This window comes from Oratosquilla oratoria, chromosome 43 (genome assembly GCF_046742065.1).
Source record: "Oratosquilla oratoria isolate Oo_2021 chromosome 43, ASM4674206v1, whole genome shotgun sequence".
Classification (NCBI taxonomy): Eukaryota; Metazoa; Arthropoda; class Malacostraca; order Stomatopoda; family Squillidae; genus Oratosquilla; species Oratosquilla oratoria.
In genome coordinates this window covers 31,265,317-31,276,570 of record NC_134819.1, presented here as the reverse complement: position 1 = coordinate 31,276,570, position 11,254 = coordinate 31,265,317, and positions in this window count along the sequence as shown.

Sequence of the window (11,254 nt, the reverse complement as noted above, 5' to 3'; positions counted from 1 at the left end):
CATATATATATATGTATATATGTGTATACATACATACATATATGTATTGAACATAAACTTATTGGCCTCAGTCACAAACATGGGATTGTATCTTTTTTTTCACTGACTACGTGGTTGGCCAAAATACTTCTATTTCTAGATTAGATCGACGCCGATGTAGTCTGAAACTACCTTGCAGTCTAATCAGTTTTCTTACATTTAAGAATGTCCAGATGAGTGGATCTTGTTTGTGGCCATTGATAATAATTTGCCTTAGATGACAATGATGTAATTCTAGGACAAATATGTGGTAAGGAGGACTACGCCAGGAGACGCTGAGTAGCTGCGGCCGAGGCTGTCACCTTTGCTCTATGCGGTCTAGGAACTGTTGTGGGAGGTAACAACAGTCACTGCTGGGAATCGGAGAGGAATGCGGGATTCGAACCCAAAATTGAGCGAATCCGATACCAGCGCAAGAGAACCATAGTGTATTGAATAATGAACCACATCCTAACAAGCAATTAGAGTTGTTTTGTATTCTTGATTAGATGAAAACTACAGCAACTTCCTAAACAAGCGTTACCAACTTCATGTTTCTGTTGCCAAAAGTAGATTTAGATTTAGGATACACTGCAGGACCACCGGTCTGCCCCCAAGGACATGTTACAGCCTGAGTATTGTTTGTCAATGCTAGAAAACAAATAATCTTCAGGAAGTTGTGTCTGCTCTCCAGGTGACGTCACTCAATATGACGTTTCTTGATGACGTCACTACAGTAATACCACTATTGGTGACGTCACCGAAACAATGACGTCATTATTGATGACGTCATTTGGGTGGAAGACACTCGGGCCTGGCCATCACTGGAGCATCAAGAAGACGACTGTGACAAAGAAAGGAGGATATCTATCAAAGAGAAAGTGGAAAAGGGGAAGACACGTTCGCAAAGACAAGGACGAAGCGGGTAGGAGGTGGAGAATGTGATGAATTGTAGGAAGAGGAGGAGTGGGAGGGAGTGGAGTTGATCTGCGCTTGAGTCAATAAGAAAGGGAGTTTCAAAGAGCAATTGAAAAGATGAAACGAAAAGAAGCAGAAAAAGGCTGGAGGAGGAAAAATACATAACTGAGTAAAAAGGGGTTGAAGGTTTGGTGTGTGGTAAGAGAGAGAGAGGGAGAGAGAGAGAGAGAGAGAGAGAGAGAGAGAGAGAGAGAGAGAGAGAGAGAGAGAGAGAGAGAGAGAGAGAGAGAGAGAGAGAGAGAGAGAGAGAGAGAGAGAGAGAGAGAGACACGAGGGGGGAAAGGTTTGATGTGTGGTAAGAGAGAGAGAGAGAGAGAGAGAGAGAGAGAGAGAGAGAGAGAGAGAGAGAGAGAGAGAGAGAGAGAGAGAGAGAGAGAGAGAGAGAGAGAGAGAGAGAGAGAGAGAGAGAGAGAGAGAGAGAGAGACACGAGGGGGAGAAAAGTTTGAGGCTGAGAGGAAGAAGAGGAATAGATGAAAGAAAGAGAAGGAGAAAGTGGAGTAGGAATGGAATAAGAAAGCGGAAGAGGAAATGATAAGGAAAGAAAGGTAAGGGGCATACACCATGAGGCGCATAGCTGCGGATAAAGCCGTTATCTTCGTCCTCTGGGATACGGAGAAGTGTGCGGGACTCGAACTCGCGACCAAGGACACGTGAGAACCTCACTGTATTGATTGTGTCACCAGTCCACTAGAAAAAAATTAAATAAAGTGGACTAAAAGAGAACGAAAAAATGAAAGGAAGGAAAGAGAAAGAGAGAAGAGTAAAAAGAAATATAGAAATAAAGAGGAAGGTAGAAAAAGAGAAACGGAGAAAAGAAAAGAGGAGAACAACTAAAAAAGAGAAAAAAAATTGGAAAAGTAAAACGACAAAGGAAAGGCAAGAGAAAAAGGAGAAATAGAAAGAAAAGGAAGTAATAGAAAGAGAAAAAAAATGGGAAAGAAAAAGGAAAGGAACAAGAGAGAGAAAGAGAGGGAGGAGAAAATGGTGAAGGAAAAACAAGAAAAAGTGTGTACGAAAAGAGAGAGAGAAAAAGAGGGAGATGGGGAGAGAGAAAGAGAACGAAAACGAGAATGAAAAAGGGAGAGAGTAATAAAGGGAAAAGGAAAATAAATGACGGTCACAGGTATAGAACTCGGGCAAGAGAAAAAGAAAAAGGAAAAAGAAGAAAAAGACAGAGACAGTGATAACGGGAGTAAGAAAGGTGGAAACAGAGAGAGAAAGTGAAGGAAAAAGAAAGAGAAACGAAGAGATTAGGAAAGGGAAAGGAAAACAGAGGAGGAAACGAAAGGAAGGGAGAAAGGGGAAAAGAAGAGAAGAGAAAGAAAGAAAGAAAGAAAGAAAGTAAAGAAATAAATCTACTTAAGACAATCATTACAGTACAAATCTCACAAACATCTTGAGAAACTCTGTTTTGTTTACCTCCAAGGAACTTCGATCTCTCGAAGAAATCCTCATCGTCTTCAGTGCTTCGTTCCCAGACAAAGGACCTGAACATCCGTAGGTTGTTCAACTGCACTTCGTATTGCTCTCATGCAGGGAAACTCCGATCGATTGAGGATAGATGAGGATCTACTCACACGAGACAAGGATTATCTGAATCAGTGCAACCGGACATTAATTGGTAGCCGAAGGTCATCGGACATGGGCCGAGTCGCGATGATGTTCGACATATATCATCTATGAGAGGAACCTGTGGTGCTCATGTTGTGGGTCAAAGAATCCACATTGGGCCACGGAGTGGGTCCACAAATACAAAGACATCCACAAACCAGAAAACAGTGATGTCAGTGGATGTTGATAGTAATAGTAATGATGATGATGATGTTTATCTTACGGTTTTATTCAGTGTTGAAGAGTGATCCCAAGAGGGTCAAAGAACAGCAATACATAAAATATAAGATATACGAGGCTGAGAGTCTCTTGACGTATAGGAAATCACTACTACAGCAGAAAGGATAGCTCCTGTCCGGAAAAGTGTCCCCAGCGACCTCGGTAGTACTCTTGCTGGTTCTTCGAAGGACACTTCGTGGAAATCTGGATGAACTGTTGTTATAGATTCCTAGAGCAGCGAGAAGGTCGCTTATCGATATGCTTCTCGTTGTAATCCATTGCAATCAACCTCAGAGACTGAGGCCTCAAAAATGAATGAATGAATGAATAGATAAATGCATAATTAAATTGAGAAGTAAATTGATAAATAAACAAATAGATAATAAAGATAAATAAATAAGTAGACAAATAATATCAATATAAATAGATAAATCAATAGGTACATAAATAAGTACAAAGATAAATGAATAGATGGATGAATTGGTAAGTAAATAAACAGGTGAATGAATAGATAGATAAATGAATGGGTCAATATATAGAGAAATAAATGAATTAATAAATAGATAAATGAATAATAAATAAAGCATAGAAATTAATTAAGAATTAATAGGTTCCAACCTTATTTTTTGCAGGAGGATTGGTGGGGCTTAACAGATTACGCTAATATAGTTATCATCTTTCTTGTAACTATCGATACTATCATACTGTAATGTGTTACAATGGGTACATGATAAAGTTATACTGTAATTGTATTATATGTGTTACAATGGGTACATGATAAAATTATCATACTGTAATGATATGTGTTACAATGGGTACATAAAAAAGTTATCATACTGTAATGATACTGTATGTGTTACAATGGGTACATGATAAAGTTATACTGTAATGATACTGTATGTGTTACAATGGGTATATGATAAAGTTATCATACTGTAATGTTACTGTATGTGTTACAATGGGTACATGATAAAATTATCATACTGTAATGATACTATATGTGTTACAATGGGAACATGATAAAGTTATCATACTTTAATGATATATATTACAATGGGTACATGATAAAGTTATCATACTGTAATGATACTGTATGTGTTACAGTGGGTACATGATAAAGTTATCATACTGTAATGATACTGTATGTGTTACAATGGGTACATGATAAAGTTATCATACTGTAATGATACTGTATGTGTTACAATGGGTACATGATAAAGTTATCATACTGTAATGATATGTGTTACAATGGGTACATGAAAAAGTTATCATTCTGTAATGATACTGTATGTGTTACAATGGGTACATGATAAAGTTATCATACTGTAATGATGCTGTATTTGTTATAATGGGTACATGATAAAGCTATCATACTGTAATAATATGTGTTACAATGGGTATATGATAAAGTTATCATACTGTAATGATAATGTATGTGTTACAATGGGTACATGATAAAGTTATCATACTGTAGTAATACTGTAATGATATGTGTTACAATGGTGTACATGAAAAAGTTATCATACTGTAATGATACTGTATGTGTTACAATGGGTACATAATAAAGTTATCATACTGTAATGATACTGTATGTGTTACAATGGGTACATGATAAAGTTATCATACTGTAATGATACTGTATGTGTTACAATGGGTACATGATAAAGTTATCATACTGTAATGATATGTGTTACAATGTGTAATGATAAAGTTATCATACTGTAATGATACTGTATGTGTTACAGTGGGTACATGGTAAAGTTATCATTTTGTAATGATACTGTATGTGTTACAATGGGTACATGATAAAGTCATCATACTGTAATGATACTGTATATGTTACAATGGGTACATGGTAAAGTTATCATACTGTAATGATGCTGTATGTGTTACAATGGGTACATGATAAATTGATCATATTGTGATGATACTGTATATGTTACAATGGGTGCATGATAAAGGCTTGGGTGTCAGGGAAACTGTGATGAACACATAATTTTTGGCTTAAAAAAATTGACTTAAATTTTTTTTAATTTTATAAATAGAAGAATTATAAGAAAAGGAAAGGGGAATAAAATAGGGAAGGGAGAGAGTGAAAATAAAAGAGAAAAATGAGGAGAAAGAGAAAAGGCAAAGAAAATGGGAAAAAAAGAGGCAGCTAGGAAACAAAAAGAGTAATAAAAAGAGAACAACGAGGAATACGAGAGAAAATATAGAAGCACGAAACAAAGAGTAGAAAGAGAAAGAAGAGACAAAAAAAAAGAGGAAGAAATCACGAAGGAAAAGAGGAGAGTGAGCATCAGAGAGAGGGACGCCCAGAAAAAGAGAGAGAGAAAAAAAAAGAGAGGGAGAAAGAGAGAGAGAAAGAGAGAGGGGTTAAGATGGCTACAGTAGGAAGAATGGCCTCGGGTACAAAATCAACACGCCAGAAAAAGGAGAGGAGTTCGAGCAAGACGGGGGAAAAAACCCGAAGTTGGGTAAAACACAGACGCACTGAAATGGCTGGTTCTGGGGGGACGAAGAGCCGAATAGGGCATCATCCAAAGCAAACGGGAAAAAAGAAAGTCAGTCATGTTTGGAGGAATGGGAGACAGAGACTAGAAATAAGAGAGAGCATAGATGGGAATAAAAGTAAATCTAGAAAACAGACTGCATAGTTACATACACACACACATACACATACATACATACATACATACATACATACATACATACATACATACATACATACATACATACATACATACATACATACATACATACATACATACATACATACATACATATACATACATGCATACATACATACATACATACATACATACATACATACATACATACATACATACATACATACATACATACATACATACATACATACATACATACATACATACATACATACATACATACATACATACATACATACATACATACATACATACATACATACATACATACATACATATATGGGCTACATACACATACATACGTACATACGTACATACATACATACATACATACATACATACATACATACATACATACATACATACATACATACATACATACATACATACATACATACATACATACATACATACATACATACATACATACATACGATTACAAGTTATTTGGAAATTCGTTAACAAAAGGGAATAGTGAAAAAGATCTCGTCGTAATTATCAGTAACGATCTCAAATTATCCAAGCAGTATATTTCAGCCTCTGAGAAAGCAAATAAGATTCTAGGACTGATTGCGCGATCTTTTGACTTCAAAAGTCCATCACTCATTAACAAGTTATATAAATCGATAGTTCGTCCACATTTGGAATATGCTATTTCCGTATGGTCACCGAATCTAATTAAAAACATTGACAGACTGGAAAAAGTACAACGGCGAGCCACAAAACTGATTAAAAAAAAAAAAAAAAAATCATACGAAAATCGACTAAAACATATGAATCTGTTTCCACTAAAAAAGCGTAGACTCAGAGGTGACTTGATACAGGTCTTTAAAATTCTAAAGGTAATTGACGACATCAAAAGTGACAAAATTTTCACACTGAATGAGAATCAAACAAGAAACAATGGCCTCAAACTGTCCGGAAATAGATTCAATTTGGAAGTGGGTAGAAACAGCTTCGCCAACCGTGTAGTTAATGAATGGAATAAACTTCCTGCAGAGGCAGTGCAATGTAGTTCAGTTCGAAGCTTTAAGAATCAATTAAATAAACACCTAAGCAAGATGCTGTAATGATTATAATTTATTTTACATTATTTGTTTTTGTTTTGTTATCATTTGTCTGTTTGATTTTCATTTATTATTACTTATATGTCAATTTATTTTATTTTCTATTTACCTGTTTGTTTATTATTTAACTATACCTATGTATTTATTTATGTATTTTATTTGTTATTTACATTATTATAGTTTTTTTTTAATCATTTATTATTATTATGATTTTTTTCTCGCATCCGACCTAGATATGGACAAAAAGGTCTCCTATTGGCATGCTCCGCCTTTGTAATCCTTTGTAATACATACATATATACATACATACATACATACATACATACATACATACATACATACATACATACATACATACATACATACATACATACATACATATATACATACACACATACATACATACATACATACATACATATATACATACATACATACATACATACATACATACATACATACATACATACATACATATATACATACATACATACATACATACATACATACATACATACATACATACATACATACATATATACATATATGCATACATACATACATACATACATACATACATACATACATACATACATACATACATACATACATACATACATACATACATACATACATACATACATACATACATACATACATACATGCATATATGCATACATACACACACAGCTACATACCTACCATACATGTACATATACACACATACATACATACACAGCTACATACCTATTATACATATATACATACACACATACATACATACATGCATATATGCATACATATATACACAGCTACATACCTACCATACACACAGACACACACACACACACACACACACACACACACACACACACACACACACACACACACACACACACACACACACACACACACACACACACACACACACACACACACACACACACACACACACACACACACACACACACGTATAAAATATTTGTGTGTGTTTGTTTACGCATGTGCGTGATGATTCACCATGACATGGATCACATGATGGACTCGTGATCGACAGCTCTTAGCCTCCTGGATGAAAGCTCAGAGTTTGCATTTACACCAATCTATGGGCAATACTCTGACCCTACGAGTACTCACACACTCACGGAGACACACACACACACACACACACACACACACACACACACACACACACACACACACACACACACACACACACACACACACACACACACACACACACACACACACACACACACACACACACACACACACACACACACACACACACACACACACACTCACACACACACACACACACACACACACACACACACACACACACACACACACACACACACACACACACACACACACACACACACACACACACACACACACACACACACACACACACACACACATACATACATACACACACGCGCGCGCCAGATATCTTTGCTTGAGAGGACAGTAATGTCTCGGAATGTTAGTAGATCTTTCAATATTTGTCTTTATGTGTACATATATATATATATATATATATATATATATATATATACATATATATATATATATATATATATATATATATATATATATATATATATATGTATATACACAAAGAGGGGCACAAATTACAAACAAAATTATATATAAGAAATATATCTGAGTGATTATGAAAAATATATCTCGAGAAATTTTTCTAAATATAAATAAATAAATAGATAAATAAATAAATAAATGAAATAAAATAAAGGATTAAAAAGAGACTAACATAACAGAAGATGGAGTACCTGCAGTAACTAAATAATGGCAGTACAAAAAACAAAAAACAAAAAAAGGTATTGGCTCCTTAAATAAGGAACACAAGAACATAAGAATGAAGGAGACTGCAAGAGACCATAAGGCCTACACTAGGCAGCTCCGTATCCATCACCACCTGTCGTCCCCATCCATAAAGTTGTCTAATCGTTTCTGAAAACAACTGATAGTTTCAGCGCTTACTACATGGTTACTAAGTTTATTCCATTCGTCGACCACCTATTAGTAAACCAATTCTTGCCTATTTTCTTTTTAAATCTAAATTTGTCCAGTTTATAACCATTACTGCGAGTCCTGCCCTGTTATTTTAATATGATGACCTTGTTTGCATCACACTTGTTAAAGCCTTTGATCCACTTGAACACCTCTATTAGATCACCCCACACTCTGCGTCTTTCCAATAAGTGTAAGTTAAGGTGCCTAAGCCTCTCTTCGTAAGGCAAATTTCTGAGTCCATATATCATTTTGGTTAATCTTCTCTGTACTGATTCAAGTGAATTGATGTCCATTCTGTACGACGGAGACCAAAACTGTACCGCATAGTCAAGGATGGGTCTAACTATCGCTAGATAGAGTTTAATAATTACCTCTGTAATTCTATTCGTTACCGTCCTAGGAATGAAACCTAATGCTCTGTTAGCTTTATTCCTGGCGCTAATGCACTGTTTCCTAGTTTTAAGGTCCGGACTCATTAGAACTCCCAAGTCTCTCTCGCACTCAGTTTTCTCTAAAAGCATGTTATCTAAGCTGTATCTATTTTCGGGGTTGTGTAGCCCTACGTTTAACACGCCACACTTAGAGATATTGAAGTTCATTTGCCATTTCACTGACCATGTGAACAATTTGTTAAGATCATCCTGCAGAATCTCTGCGTCGTCTCCTGACCTAATTAGGCGTCCAAATAACTAACATCACTATTTATCCCGTCGTCTAAGTCGTTTATGTACATAATGAACAAAAAATGACCCAAAACAGAGCCCTGGGGGACCCCACTAGTAACATTGCCCCACCTAGATTTTACTCCATTTATGGTGACCCGCTGTTTTCTGTTACTAATCCAAGCTCTAATCCATTCTAACACTTTTCCTCCTATGCCATAGGCTTTGATTTTATTTAGTAATCTCTGGTGTGGCACCTTGTCGAACGCTTTGCTAAAGTCATGGTAAATAATGTCGTAATTATCATTGTTATCTGACGCCTTATATACTTTAGTGTAAAAGGATAGAAGATTAGTCACACATGATTTACCCTTGGAGAAACCATGCTGTGAATCACGAATTAAAGTATGCCTTTCGATGTGTTCTCTGAGTCTTTTTACTATTACTGATTCAAGCATTTTTCCTAAAACCGATGTCAAACTGATTGACCTGTAGTTGCATATAGGCGATCTATCTCCCTTCTTAAAACAGGAACAACGTTTGCTTGCCTCCAAGTGTCTACTGATTTATTAAATATTTCAATTAACTTGTCGCAGATTTCAAATTTACACTCCTTTAGCATTCTCGGAAAAATTTCGTCTGGACCCGGGGATTTTGTAGCTTTAAGTCTTTCAATCTGCTTGAACTACTTCTACTTTACTAATGCTGATATGATAGACTACTTTCTTCATCCCATCTAAAAAATCGGATCGCAGTCAGGTACTTTATCTAACCTCTCATTAGTAAACACCGATAGAAAATAATTGTTAAACTCCTCACTCATTTTTTCCTCCGATTCTATCAAGGCATTTTCATCGTTTTTAGTTGGTCCTATTATTTCTTTATTTTTTGTTCTATAGAGATGAAAGAAACCCTTTGGGTTGGATCTTGCTTGACTAGCAACCTTAATTTCATATTTACGTTTCGCTGTACGTGTATTCTTTTTAACCAGCTTTGCCATTTCTTTATATCTTGATCTAAGGTGTGTATCCCCGTTTTTTATCTTTACGTAAAGTCCTCTTTTCATTCCGATCTCATGTTTCAATCTGTCCGTCATCCATTTGGGAGTATTACTATTTTTCCGTATTGACTTCAGGGGAATAAATGTATTTTGTGCATTAATAATTAAATCAGTTAGATTGCTATACATTTCATCCAAATCGCTGACCTGTCTGTTGAGCCCTCGCCCCCAAATGACCTGACCCAAGGTATGCATATTACCGTCCGTGGCCCGACCCCTGGTCATGATCAGACCCCGGTCACGCACCGAGACTCGACAATGTCCGAAACGTCCGTATGACATTTCATATTCAATTTCAAATAGGTTTTTATATTGTCAAAGTTTGCTTTCCTAAATGTCTGGTACTTGGACGTTATTCGTACTTTTTAATTCTTCCCAAATAATAATAAATCTTATTTCTTGATGATTGCTAGAGCCTAGACTATCTCCCACTTTTACGTTACTCATTAGGTGCTCATTATTAGTTAAAACTAAGTCCAGAGTATTTACTCCCCCCGTAGGATCGGTAATCACTTGTTTTAGGAAATAATACTGCACCACATCTAGGATTTTCTTTGTTTCCTGATCTCCTATTAAAATATCCCAGTCAGTGCTTATATAATTAAAATCTCCCATGATCACAACGTTTTTGAACCGGGACGCTCTGTGAATTTCATGATTCAGGGGATCAGTTGGCTCAGTGCTGAGGTTAGGAGGTCTGTACAAGACGCCAATAATAACTTTCTTATTCTTGCCTATAATCTCTACCCAAATGAATTCCGTGCAGTCCTCTTCCTTAATCGAATTGTTGATAATACAGTTTATTGTATTTTTCACAAAAAGTGCTACACCTCCCCCACTCCTGCCAACCCTATCCTTGTGAAAAAACTTATATCCTTCTATTTCGATTACCGGAAGGAAATGTTTAT